The following is a 23,721-nucleotide window of genomic DNA, read 5'->3' as shown; positions in this document are numbered from 1 at the left end:
GACCCAAGGGCTAATGAGAATCTCTAAAAAACAGGTGTTAATGCAACTGCTGAAACATTTGGTGCAGCAGAGACGTTGGGGAAGGCAGTAGCACCTGGTTGTTGCACCCCACTGCATCCCTGCGAGAGGAAACATCCCCTGGAAACTCTTCTGAGGTCCCTCATTAGGCCAGTTTTGCCTTGCAAGGGAGGGTGGGCACAGGGACACACCATTCTGCAGTGACACAGAGGTCTGTGAAAATGAGGTCTGGTCTCTGCCTGCTTGTCTCTGAACAGTATTGCTCATTTAATCACCTCTAGCAGTATTTTACTTCCAATCTGAATAATTAAATTGGAGCGAATTTTAATATGAGGCCCCACCAGCCTCCTCTACCCCTAAATTTCTGTTGACTCTGCCTGTGAGAGGGCTGGGTGATACACAGGACATGGGTGCATGCTGAGAAACTACAGGATTTCTCTTTCCATTACCTCAGCCTTCCTCATTCTCTTGTAGCCTTGCCTTCTGCTTAAATTGCAAAGGATATTAACTTCTATGAGCCTGCGGGGCGGTAACCCAAGCAGGCATCGCCTTGGGATGACATGGTTTTCCCTGCTCTGATCAGCTGTGTGTAAACTGAAGCATAAAGAGTCTGCTTTGATCCCTAATAACTTTGCTAGTTTGCTTTAGTTACCAGCTGATACAGAGATGACTGAAATGTGGTACTTTGGGGTGAAATAGGGTGTCTGCCCAAGTACATGGCATATGACACACAAAATTAGCTGTTGCAAACAGACATCTCTGTTCACATCAGCTTTGCCCAATCCTTCAAGAAAACATCTCTATCATCTGAAAGAATTACAAACCCTAAATTTTGGTAATAGGAAAGGCTTTTATTCTCTTCTTCTGCAAGTGATGGGAGTGCCCTGCAGGGCAGTGCCCTTTTTCATCCCTGCTTCCATTTAGCAGTGGCTCTCACATTTTAAAAATAAGTCTAGATATTTTATCAGCAGCCTGACATCATTACTAATGCTCTGCATATTTACCGTATAACTGGTGATCTAGTTGAAGGAAATGACTACATGGAGACCTTTAAAGAAGATACCACTTTCGATAGGGTGTGAACTTAACACAAACTAAACAGTTCCTTGAAGTCCTCCCGGATTTGCAAAACTCTCTCAATTAGCCACACCAAGTTGTGAAAGATGCTGCCCTTTCAAAAAGCCAGGACAGCCCAACACCTCATTCTAGTAGCTGTGGTGTGAGCAGCATGTGCTGATTTACATCCAAGCTCTTCCACTGCTTATTTAATTCTCATTTTTTTTGGCCTTTGTTGAACTCCTAGGCTGTCCCTCATATTAAAATGACCTGCTTCCTCCAGGGAAACATCCCACCATTCAAACAAATGGTACCAACACCAAATAACTGCTTTGTGGTATCCAGTTTTGTTCTGCATTTGTTTTAAAGCTTCCCAGGAACCCTTGGCTACTTTGCGCAAACTGTTAACTTGAGGGTAATAATTTTGTCTGGGTTTTGTCACAGAAATTCAATTAAGGAGGATTATGAACACAGTTGTAGGCCTGTTTCATTTACAGTTGCAAATGAAACCCGGGCCACACACTGATCGTTTATATAGGAAAGGAGATGCTGTGTAGTTCTGAGTGGCTGAATTACCTGCATGTTCTTTTGTGTGGCTTCACATATTGCAGAAGGGAGGGGAGGGAGACTTACAAAATGAATAAAGTAGTGACGGAAAGGCAGGAAAGAAATCACCAAGGGAAAAACTACCCCCACTGCTTTTCCCTAGGAGGCACACTTCCCGTCTACACATAATAAACTCCATGGGGAATTTCTTCCTCCTTAGAAAACATATCCCGAAGGGCAAGAGCGAGTAGTCCTTTATTTATTTATTTATGGTTAACAAAGAGCAATATTCTGTTTTCATGGCCTTGGTTTGGCTCCAAGTCCCAGAGCCACTGGGGGCAAGGCATACGGTTTCACTTTTTTTCAGTTCTTATTTCTGAGCCATGCAAGCCAACTTTTTTATTCCTTTTTTCTCTTTTCAAGTTTTTCCGCAAGCAGCTGAATTCCCCAGGTAGGAAAGGGGAGAGGAGGAGGAAGGGAGGAGAGGACGTTTACCAGATTGGAGCAAAACAATAGCTTCTGCAGAGGTTGGCTTCTGGTGGAAGAGAAGCACATTCAGAGATGATGAAAGAAGGGATTTTGTTTATTTTGTGGGATGCCTTTTTTAATTATGAAGGCAAAACAAAGGCAAAACTTGCCTTGATGTCCTCTGATGAAATGTCTGTGCGTGTAAAGGAGCAATATATCTCAGCTTTGCTTTGCAACAGTAAACCTGGGAATTACTTTGCACCACTCTGGAGATTTGTGAAGGGCTCTGTCCTCTAACCCTTTAGCTGGGAAACGTCACACTGAATACAGGGAGGATGTGGCCTTGTATCACTAGTAAGGCTTAGCTCTCATCTACTAAATTTTATTCATAAGGAGTTATCACTATTTTGCAGGTGGGGAATAGAGAGGTGCCCAAAGGTGGAAACACAGCCCCAGTTGATCTGAGAACATGAACGGTTCCAGTCTGTTCCCTGTCCTAAGTGTCTCCTGTAGTGAGCACTGGAGTGTCTGCTAAGGGACCTACACCATGCATCACCTTTGATTAGAGCCCTCCTCAGGTATACTCTATTTAACAACTCATTTTCCTCTTGTTTCGTGCTTTATTCCTGATCCTTCAATTCCAGGAAGGATTTTACTGTCCTCACTGTGGTTTCAACTATGTGCCCAAGAGGCTTACTGGATTCTTTACCAGATAAGGGGAAATAAGCTCTTTTGTTTCTAGCTTTAGATCAGATACTGTTTCCATACATCTCTCTGTATACAGCCTCGATGCTGTTGAAGACTGAAAGAGAGGCAGGCAGCTTATTAAGTCTCAAAAACTTCAGCAAAATTCACTGGAAGTGATGCAGTGAAGTGCGAACAATATCTACTTTTGCTCCACATCCTGGGCAATTCATCCTGTGGTGAGGGGCTGTTACAGCAATTTATATTTCTCGGTTGTTTTGTGGTAGAGTTGTCTTGTGTCAGACCAAACTTCTTGTGAGAGCTCATTCTTGAGGCAAAAGCTGGATAAAAGAAAATGAAACGCCTTATGTAAAGGCCGATCTATGTGTCTCTTGCTTTTTGGGCACCTGTTCTGAAGAAGTTGGGACAATTGAATTCAGTGCCCTTAGCAGCTTTCAGGCCAGGTGAATATGACTTTGGAGCAGGTATTATGACTAGATGGCTTTAGGTTTGAATAATATCACAAAAGTCATTGGGTTCATGCTGGCACAAAAGCAGCGGGGGAGAAAAGGAAGAGGATCGGGATTTTGCATAACTATGAGATCATTTTGTTACCACTGATTGGAACGATCTATCCTAATCCAGTTTTGTTGCATAGTGGAGGACGGAGATGAACATCTTCAGAGGGTGACTCACCGGAAGGGTGCTCCCACAGGCCACAGAAGCTGACCTTTGGGAATGCTGATCTCTTCCCACTGACATGCCAAGTGCCTCACTGCCTAGCCTAGCCCAGTTTTCAGGTGAATAAAGTAGGGTGAGATGAATCTCTGCCTGTGTTTCGATCACATGTTTTATATTTGGTAAAGCATATAAAAATAGCCCTTTTTTAGCATCTTTCAGTCTGTAGATAGTAGAGTTAGATCCTTAGCCAGCATAAATAAGCTGAACTTCAGTGTTGAAGAGCTAATTTTGGTGGAGTGACTTCTACTTTGCTCCAGTTTGAGCAGAGCCAACTGTCCGGGGAGTTTTTGGGGGCTGTTCCAGTAGTGCCTCTAAGCTTAGTACCTAAAACTCAGCAAAGGGACAGAAGGAGACTGCACGGTATGTAAGGTACACATGACTTCATATGATGCCTTATGTTTTACATAAAGTGCTTTTAGATTCATGACATCTGGCAGCATTGCCCTCTCAAAGTGTAGCAGAAAAATAATCCTTTCAAATCATCTCTGATGAAGAATGAAATGTTTTTCACTAGCCTAGTTTAAAAATCATATCTGAGTCTTTCCCTCCTGTGGCTGCTAACTGGTTTAGCACAAACAATGCACACAGGCAGTAGCCATTTCAGTGGTTTCCCTGGAATTTGCTGTATATCTGTACATTTTTAATGCTTCTCTTTCTTTCTTTTTTTTTGAACAAGCTTTTTTTTTTTTTTGTTTACATAGAAGGAAAAGTGTGTAGTTGAATCATAAAACTACATAAAGTATTGTGAGCTTGTGTTGGACTGAGGTCCTTTTCAGCCAAATAGCAGACTTTATCTGCTTATAATGGAAGAATTGAAAGAGATGTGGGAGAGTAAGACAGAAACACACTCGGGAGCCTATATTTCAGTAACAAGGCGGAGGCTGACCATTAATGTGAGAATTAATAACCCTCCAAAGCCACCTCTTTTGAGCAGCTGCAGTAGGAACTGGCAGTGCAGAATGCACAGACTAATTCCCTTTTCAGAGCAGCTAAAATTAAATGTTTGTTACAGCTTTATGTATGTACTCTCAGCAGGGGCCATTTTCCTTCCCTTCAGGCAAACTCAGAAGAGGAAGAACATTTAACAGCCTTGAACCACCCAGTCTGTGTGCCATATATATGGGCCACTGAGCCATGCCTGGGTTGTCAGTGCTTAGACTCTTCCTGAAAGGTGGAATCTGGGGTGGTTGCTAGCAATCCATGTCCTTTGAGGCGCTGGAGCAAAATGCTAATGTTGATTGGAAGGGAAAGGTTTGAAATTGTAAGCAAACAGAGAAGATCCATCATGTGTTTTCACAAATGATGAAAGGCTGACAATGGCAGTCTGGATATCAGATAACTAGATTTATTGAAGTAGCCTGTGCTCTCATGAAATAGTTTGCTTTTTATGTTTTTGTTTTGTTTCATCTTACTGAAAGTGTCTATTTTTTTTTTCAAAGCTACTCTTACTGCCATGGCAAACTGGCTAATTTAGATAATTTCTTCTGTTAATGCTTAAAGGAAGCATGGACTGCAGTGTTCTCTTCTCACTGATGTAGTGGGACCTCAGTGCAAAGCCAGCCGCTGTCATGAAATTGGAGCTTCCTGGAAAATAAATTATAAAATCAATGTAGTAATTGTAAGTTTGTTCCTTACAGGTTGATAGTGCTAGTTGAAGTGTGGCTACACATTTCATTTAGAATAAACCTAGTGCCGTCAACTATGCACAGAAAACAGTGAAAGATCGATGATTTTTAATCACGAGAGAGAAATAAAATGCAGAAACAAAAATGTTGCTAGCATGATATGACATCCCTGTGCTGAAGGGACCGTTCCTTTTATAGCTCAGCGAGGTACTGCATTTTGTGGTTTTGTTCCCAGGGGAACAAGCTGCTGCTTTCCTCCTTTTCTGAAAAAGTTTGTAAGATGAGAAGTGGAATATTAATAATTGAAAATGCAAGTTGCAGTAATGCCATTTGCATAAGGATGTTTCTTGACCCATGGAGGGTATTCATTGTTTGTTGGAGAAAAGATCAGCAGAGGAACTGTGGGAGCCTGATGGATCTAAAAGGCTACCTGGCAATAAACATGTTTCTCAAATGAATCTTAATGTGGTTCCCAAGACTGGAGTTCTCTATTTATAGCCTGCCCTTTTTCCTGGAGGACCTGAGATACTATCAAGACAATCAATTCCTGTCCCTGTCCCTGTCCCCATCCCTCCCGCCCCTGGCACTGGGTGTGGTGGCAGTAAGTAGTCATTAGCATGGAGAGAAAGTATTTCACAAAAGACATGGAGACAAATCCTTCCTCTTGCAGAATTTGCTTTGTGAAGTTTAACAGTCCCAGTGACCTTCACTGTGAAAGCACTTCTCTAAAGACGTTTTAACAGTGAACTGCATGGAGTTCACCTGTCTGCTGCAGAAGGGGTTAAGACTGAGTTGACTCTGCTGATATTTTAACCTTTAGTTTCAGAAATTGTGGTGGTTTCTTGTTTAGGCTTTTGAGGGTTTTGTTTAAGCCAGATGCTTATTCTGCAGAGGCATCCTTCCACGCTGTTTTAAATGCTAGCGGTACTGAAACATTACTCATAAAGTGCACACACTGTTACGATTCCTGACTTTAACTCTTAGCATATTTATAGGCCTCATTTCCATTTTTTGTGGTCTCATTAATGGAACAGCAATAATAAATTGAAATGTTAATGGGGGATCATTTCACCAACAGCAGAAGGTGTTAACGAACTTGATAAGATAGTTGAAAGGAAAATAACTTTTTAGTAGTGTAATTTTTTTTAACCATAGACCCCGATTGTTTCCTTCCAAACATGTGTAATTGGGGCAGTTTTGAAATTATGAACATCATTTCATATGGACGTTTTTTCAATCAGCTTCCTGGATGCCTTGCATGGGAGTTGGACCATCTGCAGAAATTCCAGTGGGGGCAGCCATTCTGGAAGTTGGAGTATGAGCAGACTTTGCTGTAGTCATGGCAGTAATGATAGAAACCCAGAAAGCACCTTTTGATTATGTGAGTTAATGACCTTCTTTAAAGTGGTGGAAAAAGTGGTCCTCCTTGTATGAAGTGGCAGTTAACATCCTGTTGTGAAGTACTTGGAGGCAGTGTTCAGATAGGGTCTCGTGCAGGAGTTAAATTTCCTAACGGACAAGGGAATTGTACCTTGTAGTCACAAATACAAATTTGTGGAATGATCACGAGAAGTTCCTTGGTGACATTGTATCTCACTTTTCCCACTGGTAAAGTGGAGGGCTTTGAGTTAATGGAGCACAGTAGGATTTTCAGGCTTGGTCAGTTAGTATCTGTGGAGATTTAGTATCTTCTGAGGGAGAGGTGGTACACTGTGGGGCAATCCTCAGCTGGAAGTAAACAGTACCAGGCACTGTCCAGGACCTTTCTCAATGCGATACCTTCTTGAAGATCTCTGTGCTGAAGTTAGTTACAGCTGTAAGGACATTACTTTATGCATGTTTAGAAGTTGAAGGCTAAAATTTGTAATACATTTGCAGTAATTTTGCATTCTGTCCCCTGGTGCAGAGCACCTGTTTGAGTCTTTTGCTGCTTAGTTCTTGAAAGGTTGTTCCCAATGACTTTTCACCTCTCTGAGCACATGCAATAATGCTTTTGGGCTTTGGTTACCCACAATTATAGCAGAAGTTTTGAAGTGGATTGTCAGCTTTTTGCCACTCCACCCTTCTTTTTTTCTTTTTGTTAAACAGTAAGTTTAAAAGTACTAGAGTGTGTCAAGACTTGCATGTTTGAGCTGGTTGTTTCCTGCAAGAGAACAGAGATTGACATTTAAATGTGCCATTCAAGCTAATCATCTCATAATCAGGAGTCTAGTGACCTAGAAACTTAATGTAGTCTTGTGACCACAAGTATGTGCAATTTATTGAGAAAACAGAAAAAAATATTATTTTCAAATGAGGGATGCAATTGGTCTAATTCTCTCTATTTTGTAGGTATCGTTAATTTGAAAATTACTTCCATGCGGTGCCATTGTCTTGCTTCTGTGCAGGCAAGCTGTATGAGCGTGAGCCCACTGAGCTAAGCACAGGTTGAGCAAGTACATATATATGGAAATGGACAGATAAATGCCAATGCAGGGGCATTTGAAACAGGAAGAAAAAAATATCTGTCTAGTCTTATTGGCAAATAATTGGAAGAGTGACTGGAAGTATTATATTGCTTTTTTTTTCTTGCTTAGGGATTGATCCAAAACTCACCAAAATGGGTGGGGAACTTTCCACTCTGTGCTTGAGCTTTGGGCTGGAACACCTCATTCTCGCTTACTCTTTCTCTGTCTCACTGCAACAAATTACTAAGTGTTTCAGGCAAATAAAGATATTTTTAGCAGCCAGCACTACCAATACTACCTGGCACTGGCAAAGCAAACTTAATTTGCTGTGGCTGTAAAGGCTTTTCACCATATAGAGGGAAAACGAGTTGCTTTGAGTAATATGACATGGATATGGGTGTGAATATAACCCAAACACTTGGCATGGGGTTATGTGTTCAATAAGGTGCCGTTTTTAGATAGACAAGTGACCTTAAAATGCTTACACCAATTTTCTGAATCTTCATCTTTTAAAGTTTTTACTCTTTAGATTTGGTTCACTTGTATTTAGTTCCTCCCCTGGTTTTTTATGTCTTACAAAGCTCAGTGTGTGCAGATTTGGTTCGGGGATGGAGGTAGAGCACAGCTGGTAGAGTGGAGGAGCAGGGAGGGAGCAGATCTTTTTAAAGCAGCTAAACTTGTAGCCAAAAAAGATACTGCATTTATAATGTTCCCATTCTTCTCAATACTTAACAAGAAAAATGATTGTGTGTGTGTGACGTGAATATTCAGCACAGAGCTTTGGTAGCTGACCGCTCTCTTTTCACAGCCATCCAACCGCACACACATTCCTAGGGGATTACCTCACTGCCAGCGCTCCTCAAAGTGTGGGATACGCTGCAGCCGACCAACTGCAAAGCTCCTTTCTGCTCATTGCGATGCTGATTTTAGGCAATGATCTTTAAAACCACAGACCTAACCCGACATCTACCCCCAAAAAGGTTTTTCATCTGTTAGCTAAATGGGAGAGATGCTGGGAGTGGAAACAGTGTAAAGTCTGTACGTTACATGTAGTAATTCCTCTCCAAGCTTTCCACTCCTCTTTGGCTCTAAGCACTCAATAACTTTCCAGCCAGAGAATGTTTGTCCCTTCCTTCTCTCTCTCTTTTTTGTGTTCTCCCCTTGTTTTGCATATTCTGACAACACTGTTTACTGCAGCCTGCAGCTCCCACTGCTTTGTGTGCTTTCTCACCATCTCACAATTGCACAAATAAATCACTGAGGAAAATTTGCATTTGATGGGAATTTTTAGGTGATATTAAGTTTTATGGGCGGAATATAATTATGTGAGTTGGCTTAATTAAACTGAATTTTCATTTGTCACAAAGGTCTTTATCTGTACAAGTCTATTTTTGTCTTTCATCGTTTTTTGCTATTAAACATGCCGGTGGATTTGAAAACTCAAGGATGTCAGATCTCAGAAAGTATCATCTCTCTTGTATCAGAACATCTGCTTATGCCAAGCGGAGCAAATCAGCATCATCACAGAGCTGAACAGTTAATTTATGCCAGGAATTTCTGAATGTGGGGCGGTCAGTCTGAGGCCCATGTGTGTTGTAGCACCCCCTAGTCGCTCTGTTGGTAACTTGCCTCACCCTAGAGGAGAGATGAAGTCTGGTAAAAGAATTTAGATAAGCAAAAGTTGATTGAAAGTTTGTCCAGACTTTCTGTGCCCTGATATACTATGTAGGTTGAAAGTGGAACTTGCTCTCTGGTATTTCTGCCCCTATGAGCATCAGAAAGGGCTGTGAGCCTCCTGCAGGATCCCCAGATTCAGCCTCCCAGAGTGCAGGTACTTGGGAGGGCTCCATATGAGTTCTGATTTTTTGACTGTTTCTCTGGAAAAGGAGTGGCAAATTATAGCTTGAGATTGGCACACTGATTAATACTAATAATTCTGGTGCAGCTCCCCAAAGTGCATGAGACACTGATGAAAGTGCTAGTTTCAATTTCTTGATTTTTCAGGCCAAAGATTTCCACACTTGCACAACTCTGTTCACTGCCATTTTCCATGCAAAGGGCCTGTGTGCCCCTGAGACTGATACCACATCTGCTCCTCTGCGAAGACAAAGATAAACTGGTTCATGGTGTGTTGTTATTTCGCTTGCTCTTCAGCATAAGAACAAGCAATAAGAATGCATTTAAGATGTTAATGAAATTAATGAAAGCCAGATCTCGGAAACAGCTGAGATTGTTGACTGTCTCAGGCAGATTTGTACTTCATTTTAATTACAGATGAGACAGAACCAAAACCCTGATTAGAATTGCCTCAGATTTTGGATCCACATCTCTCAGCTTTGCAGTTTGGAGCAGTTTCCAGTGGTTAATTCTCTTCCCATTCTATTTTTCCTTCTGGTTTTACTCCAGGTGTTTTAATGTTTTCATTTTGTCTCTGTGAAAGACTGGCCTCAGTGATGGACATAAGACCTGCTGCCACAAGTCCCACTGGGGCTGCAGAGGCATGATTTGGTAGCAGGATGTGCTGATGCACACCAGGGGAGGGTGTACTAGACTTTGGGTTGATAAACATTTCTGTGCCATCTATGCAGGCAGGGGGCTGCCCCTACTGGCATTCTGGCAGCTCAGTAAAATACAGTCCCTGGGAAGCCCTCCTTCAGTTAAGTGGCAAATGTCTGTCTGGCCTCAAATGGCTGTGACTTTTGACCAGTCCCCCAGCTGCAAATCATGTTGATGGTTTGTTACTGTGCCTTCATCTGCAATGACAGAAGACCCCATTGATGGGGTGGTATTCTCAGTTTGAATGTATATCAATTCCATCGCAGAATTTATACTTTGATTAAAAAGAAAAACCTCTTGGACACAGTGTATTAAAAATGAACAAATTCCCTTTTATGTGTCCTGGAAATAAGGGGACCTTGAACCTCTCCCTGGGGAGACAGAATGGTCTGAACAGCCCAGTTAGAAACCTCAGAGGCAGCAAGCGCATGGGAAAGGCTGTTGTATTTTCTTTGTTCTTCTGTTGCTGTACTCAAATCCTAGGAACAGCAGTACTTTGGGCCATAGATATTGTGCCGTGCATTTTTAGGGTACGTCAAGAAAAACACCTGATCATAATGGCTTTAAAAACAGTGATAAAAGAAGGAGAGGAATAAAATAATTTACATTAAATGCTACAGTGCTTCATTTACACAATATAATAAAAAGCAAATTTTGTGATTCAAGTAATGATTGCAGGTTATTAAACTAGGCTTTAAAGACTTTATAAATGAAAGGCTTTTAATAAGTGATGAACATGGATGATAATGCGCTTGAAAATAGAGAGAATCTTTATTACGTTTGACACATTTGTTCTCCACCCACCCACTTCCCTGCTACTTTACTTGGTCCCTGGATCACTATCACAAAAATGCACCAGTGAGACAAAGCTTTAGCTGGAAAACTACATGGGAAAGCATCACCTTCTATGGCTGCCAGGGCCTAGAGAACACAACATTTTGGGAAGAGGCTGTAACACCATGGATTCCCACTGACTGGAGCAGGGTCATGGGGCAGCTAAAGCAGGTGGGACTCTGCTCAAGAGCCAAATTCATCACCAGATGGTTTCCATGTGTGTAAGAGAGCTCTTGTATGCTGATTGTTGGAAGATTAAGCAGAGAGCTCACTGAGACATGAAAGTTGCTCTCCCTGGACAGCCGCTCAGTTAGAAAATTGGCAGCTGGTGATGCTAGCCAGCATTGGGGCTGATGGGCAGAACTGAGCTGTGCTTCATTAGGGCCTAATTCAGAGCATATTGACATCAGTAGGTGCCTTCTCACTGGCTTGAAAGATCTGTTCGGGGCAGTGCTGGAGCAAAAAACTTTGCCAATCATTTTTCTGCCACTTTATCTTTTTGAGGGAAAGTTCTGACTGTCATCAGACTGGGTCTTACTAACCTGGAGGGGAGGTGGCAGAGGGAGAGGCAGAGCCATGCTGCTGAGCCGTGCAGCAGACAGTAGAGACTTCCTTCTCTCAACTGGTAATAAACTGATGCTGGTGTAAGGGAAACTGTTCCTGCAGGTACTGCCTTTTGATTAGATATCTGAGAGTTGTAAAAAACTTCCTGTAATGAGGGTGAGCATATCAGACAGCCCTGCCCAACTGCAGTTTTGGATAACTTAATTTTACCTGCTCAACTTGCCTCCTCATTTCAGTGGAATATTCTTCTCTATTTTGCCTAAATTATTAAAGACTGATGAGGTTTCCAACCTAGAAGTGGCTGCATTTCAGTGATGGATGAGTTGATTCTTGTGTGGATATAGTAATCAAGGCATTTTTAAGCATCTTCAGCATGAAAGGCACAATATAAATGTGAAATATTATTTTGTGCCATGCAGCTGCTCAAATCTGAAATACACATTATGTCTCAGTAATATAGACAGTGCTTAAGACTGTTAAATTAAACTATTAAAGCCTATAGAAAAAACATAGATGACAGAGTGCAAATTAAATCTGAATAATCACTAAATTGCTGTGCCAGTAGTTTTCAAACACATTCATAGTGACCTGGAAGAGAGCAGGGGGAGTGGAATGACATTCACACCTCCTAATTGGAGTAATTATCTGTACTTTGTTATCATGCTGCCCACAACAAGGGCATTGCTGGGACAGCAGTAATTTGGGTAGGGCAGAAGGATGCCAGTGGACCACAAGGGATACATAGGGATGTAGTGAATGTCCTGCCATCTTTCTGATTTAAAGCCAGGACATGGCCAGGCAGTCACTTTGTCAGATAGATAGTTTTTAAAGGCGATAAATGACTGCAAGGCTCTTTTCTCTGCGGGGTGACTGAGGCGGGAAGTGGGGGCATGGTGCATGGTCGGGTTGTGCTTGTGAGAAGTGTCAGTGTCTCAGGGACACACAGGTCCTCCCTCCCGCCTTCTCTGCTAACAGCCTGGGCTCGGAGGGGGGCCTTGCTGGACCAGGGGCTTGTAGGAGTTCCAGCTATGGCCTTCATGGCGTATCAGGTGGAAAAGGAGCTTTTTAGGTCTTCTAAATGATCTGCCTGCCAAAACATGAGCACACCTAACAGTATGTTCTCAGGTGCTTTGTCAGGTTCATTTATATCCAGTTGCAAATGATGCAATTTTCAGAGCTTCCTTTGGAAGTTTATCCCTGCCTCATTCTCTAATAAGCACTTCACGGTGCATTTCAAAATTAAGATTTTGCGTTTGTTTTCCTTGTGTCATTACTCATGATGGTATCTCCATGTACCTCTAAAAAATCCCTTTCCATCCCTAATCTTTACAAGCACTTGCAGGCATGTGGGTATCTGTTTATTGTGAGTCAACCTCATGCCAATCCATCAGTTTGCCTCTTGGAGCACTTTATGACAGCAGAAAGTGATTAATTTTCAAAGCAGACACAACCTTTAATCTGCAGAAAAGGAAACAAACTTTCCCCTGCTCCTTTGCTGATTGAATCTGAAAATTAATGAATGATACCAGACTCAAATGTGTTTCTAAAATAGTTTTCATTAAATATAATCGGTCAGTGCTGATCATCAAAAGTGCCTTGAAGATTGGCCTATATATGTATACGGTACTAAAGTCGGAATGAGCTCAGTGATCGATATTCATCCAACATCTTAATCTGCTCAACAGTATTAAATGGATTTTCCCAATGTCCCTGCAAAGCAGGGAAATAATATAACTCTTGAGCAGGAATATTAAAGCAGAGAGGATAAATGTGATGTCCAAAGCAATGCTGAACAGCTCCTGACTTGTATCTTTGTACCTGTCATCCTGCTGCCTGTCATCATCAACCAATGCAGTTATAGCTCGGGAAAACTCCCAAGGATGGCCAAGAAAAGCCAGGGTTTGGCAAAATAGGAGGAAACATCTTAATGTGGTTTCCCCTGTATGTGCGTTTGTAGTCTCAGATCTGCCAATTACTAGTTGCCAGTGGCTGAATCGGGACTAAACCTGAGTGCACACACAGCCTGAGTTCTGAGTATAGTTTATTTGTTTTCTGGGTTGTTTAGTAGTTGTTGGAGTCCTGTACAAATGATGGGAACACAGGTCCCTGTCCTCAGTTCCATCCCCTGCTATACTACTAAAATACATTTCCTGCTTTCAGCATGTGGCTGAACCTTAGTCCATGAGAAGCTGAACTCAAATATGCAAGTCATTTTACATACTGCTGCACTATAAAAATCATACTAATTTTATATACATACACAGTTAGCTCACTAATGGCTAGAGATCTGTGTTCCTCCCTAGACTTACTGTAGGAAATCTTTTCAATTTCCCTGTTGCAAAACGAGAAGGTAACTAACAATGTATTTAATTTAGTTATATAAGGCCAAGGCTGCTACAGGACATTTGTCTGAGGCTATGACTTCTGGAGAGATTTGAATGAATGACCAAGAAGAATCTGAATCATCCAGTTATGCAAATTAAACTATTTCAATAATATGAGGGCTACTTTTCTTGATCCATAGTAATTGATGAGGCTCATTACATGTTAATATCACTCTTTTTTTTTAATCTTACATGTAATTCACTACAGTGTTTCAATGTGAAGGTATAATTAAGATTCAGATGGCAATTTCATTCTAGACTGCTGTCCTCAGTTGCTTAAATAAAAATTAGTGCTTGGGATGCTTTTTTCTCTAGAGGCAGAAAAAAACATTCTTTTTGATATTTCAGATATCAATCCATTCAGCCACTGCTGAGTATTCTAATTGTGAAAAAATGCAAAGTACTACCTCTTCCAGGCAAGCATTGCTTCTCTGCCCCCCTCCGTGGTTTGGTGCCCCTGCTGAAGGTCTTGTGTTCAGTGCAGCATCTGCAGCTCAGTTCCTAAGAGCACAAAGCCTCTGACTTTCACGTCAGCTGTGACCAGTGACCAGTTCCTCTACCTGTATGTTTACATTAATTATCAGTGTGCATGGTGCTGCTGGGTACAGCAGACAGCCACTCCAAGATCTGCACAACCAAGCTGTTGGTGCACGCATCTTTGCATGAACCTTCATGAAATTTCATTGACATTTTACTATACACATTAAGGGTTTATGTGGGGCTTAAACTGGGGGAAAAGCCTTGGCATTGAGGGCAGGAAAGGCATATGCGTGCCTGTGTGCTTGCGTGTATCATTGCTTTGTGCTAATCCTTTACCACCAGGCTCTGACTGTATGTGGGATTTGATGGCTGCCTACCAGTTGACCACACACATGAACTTACACAAGGGATGCAGCTCACTGTTGACAGAAACACTTTGGAACATAGCATATGAAAAGAGCAAAACAAAATGTTTCTGTAATATCATGCAAGGAAAGACAAACATGGGTGTACATGAAAACATCCAGGCGAGCCTGCTGACATGGGCAGGGAAGGGAGGAGGTGGGAGTTTCTGTGCTTTTGTAAAGCAAGTAAAATAGTCACCACCTGGTAATGGGACTTTCTGAAATGGATGGCAAAATCTCGTCATCCTTTTTATAGCAACCATTTTTTGGAAGGAATTGTTCTGTTGCTGTTCCATTTAGGCGGCCATCAGGTGCTTTATGAACCCAGTTTCAGAGGTTTTCTTTGCTGGCTGCTTGAAAAGAGTGGGGCTGTGTGTCCAGAGCACAAACATTGCGCTGTTGTGATGGTGGCTGCCTGGCAGCAGTGTTGCTTAGCATGGCAGGCAGATCAGATTGTTTCCCTGCCTGAAGGGACATGGACACTTTAGAGTGCTCTCAGTGCAAGGGCCCATTGGGGCTTCGTAGTCTGTAAAGTAGAGATATTGTCCCACCACAGCAATGTGCTGCCCTGGGGATAGAAGAGCAAAAAGGGGGAGGCTGCTCATGGCAGGGGCTGCAGCCACCATACAATCATAGAATCGTTAAGTTGGAAAATATCTTTGAGGTTATCAAGTTCTGTTACCCCATGATTACCAAGCCCACCACTGAACTGTGCCTCTAAGCACTGCATCTACGTATTTTTTAAACATCTCCAGGGATGGTGATTCCACCACCTCCCTGGGAAGCCTGTTCCAATGCTTGACCACACCTTCAGTGAAGAAATTTTTCCTAATCTCCAATCTAAACCTTCCCTAGTGCAATTCCAGGCTGTTTCCTCTTGTCCCATCGCTTGTTATCTGGGAGACCAACACTCACCTTGCTACAACCCCCTTTCAGGCAGCTGTAGAGAGCAATAAGGTCCCCCCTGAGCCTCCTCTTCTCCAAGCTAAACAACCCCAGTTCCCTCAGCTGCTCTTCACGAGACTTGTGCTGCAGACCCTTCCCCAGCTCCGTTGCCCATCTCTGGACACGCTCCAGCACCTCCATGTCCCTGTTGTAGCGAGGGGCCCAAAACTGAACCCAGGATTCAAGGTGGGGCCTCACCAGTGCTGAGCACAGGGGGACAGTCACTGCCCTGGTCCTGCTGGCCACACTGTTTCAGATATAAGCCAGGATGCTGTTGGCCGCCTTGGCCACCTGGGCACACTCTGCGGGGGGTTGCTGTGACCCATGGGCAGGACCTGGCACTGAGCCCTGTTGAACCTCATACAACTGACCTGGGCCCATCGGTCCAGCCTGTCCCAACCCTCTGCAGAGCCTCCTGCCCTCTGCACATCAACACCCCCCAGCTTGGTGTCACCTGCAAACCGACCGAGGGAGCACTCGATCCCCTTGCCCAGATCATCGATGAAGACATTAACCAGGACCGGCCCCACCACTGAGCCCTGGGCAGCACCACGTGTGCCCGGCCACCAGCGGGATGTGACTCCATTCCCCACCACCCTGGGCTCGGCCGCCCAGCCAGCTTTAACCCAGCACAGAGCACCCCCACGCAAGCCAGGAGCAGCCAGTTTCCCCAGGTGAATGCTGTGGGAGATGGTGTCACAGGCTTTACTAAGGTCCAGGTAGGCAACATCCACAGCCTTTCCCTCATCCACTAGGCAGGTCACCTTGTCATAGGTGGAGATCAAGGTTCATCAAGCAGGACGTGCCTTTCATAAACCCATGCTGGCTGGGCCTGATCCCCTGGTGTTTTCCTGTATGTGCCATGTGATGCGCTCAGGATGATCTGCTCCATAACCTTCCCTGGCACCGAGGTCAGGCTGACAGGTCTGTAGTTCCCCAGATCCTTATTCCTGCCCTTCTTGTAGATGAGCATCTCATTGTCTAGCCTGCAGTCTGCTGGAACCTCTCCAGTTTGCCAGGACTGCTGATAAATGATGGAGAGAATGTGGGCAGGGGGAGGAAAAATCCCACCTCCACTCTGCTGCTGGAGTGGATGGGAGGATATGTGAACAGCTTTTTCAGTGAGATGAGTGCTGAGGGGTCTGTAAGAACCAGAGTGATATCATCCTGCTCTGCAATGGGGAGCACTGTGCAAAATCCCTGAGCGTCTTTCTGACTTGGTTTCCCCCCTGTAAATTGGAGGAGATCTTTCCCAAAGACGCGGTAAAAATGATACATTTACAGCGACACCGTGGTGTGTGGGACTGTGTGAGTCCTTCAGAGAGACAGCTTCCTGTCTGACCGCTGCTTTAAAGATGTAGAAAGAAATGGAAATATTTGGCTCCACTTTGCACCATGTGGGAAGGCAGGATATGTCTTTCAAAAAAGGAATTTATCACTGCATTGTAGTTTTGAAGGACTGCAAGTGGTGTGGGTCCTATTCTCCCCTGGTGTAGCTGCAGCTCTTGCACGTGGCTCACACAATAGTGGAGATTTGGGGTTGCCCATCCCTGCAGGTAGCTGTGGTGGGAGTGTGCTGTCTCTGTGCCATGTGTTGTACTGTAACGTGAGTTTTGGAACCTTGCCTGTTTTTAATAAATTGTACCTTTTTCTCAACTGCTTCCTGTCTAAATACTGTGCGCTAACCCAAAAATGAGCAACCGTCACAGCAGCTGTCAGTGGGTTTTTGTACGTTCTCAGCAAAGACCCTCTGAGGAATTTCCTTATTAAACAGCAGAGCTATCAAAAGCACCTTTTCCTGCCAAAAAGGGCAAAAAGCACAGAGAACCGAATGAATGTGCGGGGAAATTGTTGCAGTTTAAAAAGACTGGGCCTTGGAAGGAGATCTCTCCTGGCTGGTGCCTGCTGCAAAGAGAGTCAAAATAATACGCTAGAGTCTTGAGCATAAAACCATTACCATCTTTTCTTTGACCCTTTTCAGGGTATACTGGTACTTTTGGCATATTGCTGATGGATACTGTCGCCCCTGGAGCTGAGCTGGACTGGGGGGGTGTTTGTGGGGCATTGTGTACAGTGAAGTCTTGGCTACCCATGGACAAACTAATCTGGGAGGCTGGAGCGTGTGGTTTCAGCCTTCAGTGCATTTCAGATTAGATCTTGAGGAGTGACGGTACTAACTTCAGCTGTAAGTAAACAAGTGAGGTTTATCACTGGGTGTGTCTGTGACGTTTGGTGATTGAGTAGAAGGGACCGGGACTCTGCAGCCTGGAAAAGAGGTGGACCAAGTGGACATATGGTGGATATCCAGCAGACAGGAGAGGGCATGAAAACAGGCATTGCAAGCAGAAAGAGGAAGGATGTCACTTCAGACATCTGGAAGTGACTGTTTTGCTTGTGGTGTTGTTTTATGGCTAATTCTAAAGGACCATTGCTTAGATAACTGCTGATGGAGGGAAACCTGTGAGAAGATCAGGGCCAGGGGTGTTACTGGAGGAACTGGCCTAGAAAAGCATTTCAGTGAAGCTTGATAGAAGCAGTAGAAAGGCAAAACCTGCATTTTTGCAAAGAAGGAAGCAGAATGATCTGATTTGAAACAGAGGGTGATGTTAAAGAGAAATACCGTGTCTGAGAGACAGAGAAACTGATCACATGAATTAAGACTATTCATTTCAGTGGTAGCACAGAAAGGGGCTGTCTGCTTTTATTCCATCTCAACCTGGGTTTGGCGACTTTTATTCTGAGTCACTGCTGAAGGATGTCCTTTAATGCTGCCCTCTTGTGCAGAATTCAGGAGCAGGACTGTTTTCTGGATCCAAGTCTTTCCATTATCTTATTTCTTCCCTAAGGGAGCAAAATTGATTCCCAATAAAGCAGCTGGTTGATTTCTAAGATTCTAGCAGTTGCCTAGTTGTTTGATCTTTTGGTTTTCCATTTAACGGGTTGCTCACTCTATCCCACCTCTAAATGACTCACCCAGTCTGTGGGCACAACTGCAGCTGTGCATCCAGGCTATTGCACACTGCATCCCTTCTCCAGGCATTTCCACCACATTGTCAGATATGAAAGCTAATGAAAAGTGTTGTTTCTCCTTTTCCTTCACTGGACTTTGTTTTTATTCATTTTTTCCCTGTCTATCAGGACTGGATGAGTGGAAAGGAAGGGGGAATCACCAAAGCTCTTTCATCACAGACCCTGAGTGCGCTCTGCTTTGCTGTCCCTTTATTCCCTGGAGTAAATTATCACTTTTTTTTCATACCCTTGCATTTTCTTTTTTCTTATTTTTTCCCACTCACATCATAGCCTGTGATCCTTGTTGCCTCAAATCCTTCTTTTGGTGCTGAGAGATCCTCAGCTTTGAGAGATTTCCTAATTTAGTGAATACATTTGGTAGTAATAAACATCAGAACATGGTCCAGGCTGACAATGCAATACCTACCTTGAAATTTCTTATTTATTTATGATTGATGTTCACACACTCAAGCCAGCCAGTTTCCAAGTTAGAACACTTTTTTCTCTGTCTCTGACCACTGTAAACTATTCCTTTTATGTAGAGGAGAAAATGTGTTTTCCTCCTGCTTTTTAAAGGGAGGTGGTAGCCCTAAGGATGCTGACTTAGGAAGCTGGCTGGTAACTTTGCACATTATACACAGGGTTGAACAGGACAAAGTCTATTCCCCAGGGTTACTTTGGTTGTGCAGTGCTAGGCATTTGTTTGCAAATGATGTAAACACTGTGCAGATGAAAAAAGTGACTGGTATCCAGCATGACTTTTTAATACTTCTCTGAAGATAACTTTCATTCAGCAGGAAGCCAGTTATTTGACACACCGTATCCTTCTTGTGAGTAGTACATCCCTACAGGACTCCAGAAGGCAACTGGCAGAACAATTAAGGGTGCATATTTTAAGCAGTGCTTTCCAGAGATGTTTACAATTCTCATTACTTGATAGGAGACTAGGAATTGCCATGCCAGATAAAACTGGCAATCATTCTTCTCTTCCGATGTGCTGCCAGTGACAGTATCAGATGTCGGATGCTTTAGGGAAGATGCAAGAAACTACGATGTGCCATAAAGGAGCTTCGTTTGACTCACGCATGTCAGAGCTGGCTAGTGCCCCGAAGCATGTTGATGTAGTGTAGACAGTGATTTTTAGCTCATGACTGATACTAGGAGTGAGTCATCAATGTTACAGAGCAGAGCAGTGATGGAAGCAAAGGTAGCTGGAGCAGTATGGCTTGGCCAAGTGTGGAATCAAGGAAGGTCAGAGTAAATTGAAATAGTGTTGTGGAAATTTTCAGATTTCGTTATATTTATCACTTACAATCCATACAGTTTAGTCCTTCGCTTTAATTGGATAAATTAAGTAAATAATTTATGCAACTCCATAGGCAAATATTACAATAATGTGTGTCTTAATTTGCTCAGAGTTAAAATAAGCCTTACTAATGAGTTCTTATGGTCTGTCATGAAGCAGTGAACACTTGTGAGCCTCTGAATTACATAAAACTTGAATGAAAAATAGGTGTGCTTTTTTCCTCATGACTTAACTAACCTAAATATATTTGAGTGACTGGGATTTTGCTCTTCTTTCCTCATGTATTTGAGCCAGCAGAGTGATAACTCAGTTTTGATCCAATAACCATGTAGGAGATGGGGGCTATTTGACTTCCTGTAAATTCCTGCCCCACTACCTATTGAACAGAGAAGTGACATAGAATTGATACAGATGACTTGGCTATAAGATCTCAATATATAGGATGTCAGCATCAGCCTGAAATATCCTGCCTGGAGAACATCAGATGTGAGCATTGCCAACCCTGACATCACCTGCCTAGGGAGGCTGCACCATATCAGTTATTCTGGCAGGTGGGTCCCTGGAAAAAAAAAAGAGATTAAATATCCCAAAGAATTTTACTCAGCTGTGTAAAACATTATTAAAAAGAACCCTCCAGTAAGTTTTGTGTGTTTCTCGCTCTCTGGTTGTGTAATGACAGGATGCCAGGCACTGAATAGCTCGTTTTGTAGGTGCAGGAGGCATAGACGCCAGCATGGTGGTGAGGCTCCTCTCCTGCATTTTTAGGAGGGCATTTGCCTGCACATGCTGCAGAATTGCAGCAGCTTTAGCCATGGTTCCTTGGACAAATCCATTTTCATCCAGCACTATCAGCAGATAGGTTAGGACTGCAAATAGTCGAGTACATTGGCCTGTGGTGTAGCGGCCAATTTCCACTGCTGCCCTCAGGGACATGGCAGGCATTGCTGCCCAGGCAGACTCACAAGCACTGCAATTCCACCTCTTGCTCTCCTCAGAAAGTAATCAACCTGACTTTGTGGGTTTGGATTTTTTCTCTTGTGTTTCAAAGCTCAGCACATCTCCTGATTTTGGATACAAAATAGTCGCCTGTAGAAAACTGTTTAACACAGGGAGAATGCTTGTTGCCCTTTACATTGAACTCTTGTATTCTGGTTTTCTGGGAACTTTGCTGTTTTGAGGATCCACGTCAGAAAAGCTGCAATAATGCAGAAGTCAGCTTGTGCTGAATTGCCAGAAGTTGGTGGCTAACCTGTACTGGTGTCCATGCTGTCCCAGCTTGGCTGCCTTCCTTTCCAGATGTAGCTAGGTGAGAGCTGGCTCATTTCTGCCTATACTGTGCTGCAAACGCTCCTACAGTCACATTAGAGTCTGTGATGATGATAGCACTGTTTTGGGTGCAAAATGATGCTTAAAAATTAAAAAGTCAACTTTCAAAAAAGGAGGAAAAAAAAGAAAGAATAAAGAAAGGAAAGAAAAAGAACTTACCTAGGTCAGGGGCATGAATTTTCACTGTTTTTCACTGCTCTTGGGAGAGAATGGCAAACCTTTCTTTCCTCTGCAATTCCAAGATGCTGAATTGCTCTGGGACCTCTGATTTACCCAAATATCCTCTCTTACGCTGAAATCAGTCTGTTAATGTTTATACACTGTTCTTACAGTTGAAAATCCTGAGTAATTTTAACATTTCATTTACTGTCTTTACTTATTGAACAGAAATAATGGAAAGAAGATAGCGTGATAAAGGATAAAGAAAAACACCAATGGGAAGTAGAATGAAAACATTGATGAGATATAGTCAAGCAACAGATGTTAAAGAACCATTAACTTATTGTCTTATTATATTCTTCCAGAGGTTCACCTCCCCCGACCCCCACAGGCCGAGCAATCTGGATGTGTGTACAGCAAGTCAATTGTCAAAAAACAGAAGCAAAAACATTTGCCCATAGACTTGTAAGGAGCTTTTCAGTTAGGCAGTGGTTGTATAAATGCCAGCCTGATCTGATCTATTAGTGCAGTTGTGTCTAACCTCTCTAGCCTTTTAAACATGGGAAAACAACAGCTCTAAGTGGCTGTGAGGTTTCAATTACATTTGTACCCCAGAGGGACACAGCAGTGACCTGGTGATGATGGATTTATGTTATCTGACAGGAAGGCGGGTTTAAAAACAATTGCCGCAACACGTGCTTAGTTATTACACTAAACTACTTCCCCTGGCTTGGACATCTCTATTTTTCTCCTCTCTGCAGGCTCAGGTAATCCAGGGGATTCCTACCATTGATATGAAGATTATTTTCTCAAAGTTGTTCCAGAGATTGAAATCAGGACAAAAGTCATTTTAGACATTAAAAAAAACATACCAACATTTGAATCACTAACACGGTGAGAAGCCTTTTGCTTCAGATGTTTTTTTAAAAGCTGAGAAGGTTATTTTCTCTGACTAGTCTGAACAACAGTGATTTCAAATGTAAAAGGATGAGTTAGATTTTTCTGAACACTTTAACATATAAATCCTCAGAAAAAAAAATGCTTCATTGATAAATTGTCTTGCCCACATTATATCTTACAAGAGCTTGGTTTACTTAGCTGGAAGCTGTAGATGATTATTCTTGGAAGTTATGAATTACTTTCCTTATTCCTCTGGAGCCTTTTATTCTCTTTTGGGACTAATCATTATGAAGCAAAGAATTAAATATTGATGGGAAATAATGAAAACATTTTAAATGGGTTGAAAAATATACAATTGTCATGACTAGGAAAGTGTTCAAATTAAATAGTAATATTTCACCTTTCTCTAGTATGTCACAAACCTGCATGTGTACATTTCAGCTCAAAACAGCTGTCCTGTGTAACGGTTTCAGTTTTACAGATGTATTCACCATTAGCCTATGTGTGAAGATTACTAAGCAGTTTTTAATTAACTTATGTCAAATGTTGCACAGCGGTACATCAACAAGAACTTACAAGAACAAATCTTCATTCAGCTCAGATCAATACATGTACATAATTCATTACACCTGTACAGAAATATCCTGCAAAGACACCTTAACTCTGACCCATGAGGCTTTGCAGACAGCAGATGTCTATTTTAATAATTATTGCACTAACAGGGATGAATAGGAATATACCCTCAGATGCTTTTGCACGTAGTAGCACTTAATGGTGCCTATATGTCATCTAACTGCTTGCATTAAATTGTGTAAGTTACCTTTTGCAGAGCTAGGAGCTGAACCAGATGTTCCAGCCATATTGGCCTCAATTAACATCCTCTTTGATCTTGTAATAGATTGATGGAAGTGAATGGCAAGGACCTGAGCTTTGGATTCATCTGAAGCCGTCTCTTTCTTCACCAGACTCTAGTTCTGCCTTTTCAACTCCTCAGAGCCTGTCTACCAGGCAGTGTCAATGCAAGCTGTGTACTATGAGTTTGGATCGTGTCAGCAGCGTTATGGCCCAGATATTCTCAGGCAAGTTGTGTAGCCGTGCTTCATTCTGCTGTGACTAAGTTGCTAATGATACCTCCAGAACACATTCTGAAGATGGTGCGAGTGTATCTGCATCTGGCACAGGGATTCCAGGGTAGATAGCCCTGAAATGTGAGGAGGTCCTCACTGGAGCTGGTAAGGCTGCAAAACATGATTGGGCTATCCAGAAGAA

The 23,721-nt window shown here is 42.7% G+C and overlaps 1 protein-coding gene across 5 annotated transcripts in view; it reads left to right on the top strand.

Moving 5' to 3' along the window:
* SEMA5B (semaphorin 5B) overlaps positions 1-23,721 on the top strand; it is a 281,838-nt gene that overhangs the window by 90,050 nt on the left and 168,067 nt on the right. The window contains exon 3 of one of the 5 annotated variants that reach the window (XM_056349624.1): positions 2,502-2,666. The exons of the other annotated variants lie outside the window; for them this stretch is intronic. The gene's annotated coding sequence lies outside the window, so the exon portion shown is untranslated. The remainder of the gene's footprint in view (positions 1-2,501; positions 2,667-23,721) is intronic. 5 annotated transcript variants of the gene reach the window in all.

The sequence above is a fragment of the Falco biarmicus genome, chromosome 8 (genome assembly GCF_023638135.1).
Source record: "Falco biarmicus isolate bFalBia1 chromosome 8, bFalBia1.pri, whole genome shotgun sequence".
NCBI lineage: Eukaryota > Metazoa > Chordata > Aves > Falconiformes > Falconidae > Falco > Falco biarmicus.
Note: the sequence above shows the minus strand (reverse complement) of the source record. Positions and strands in the feature narration are given on the sequence as shown.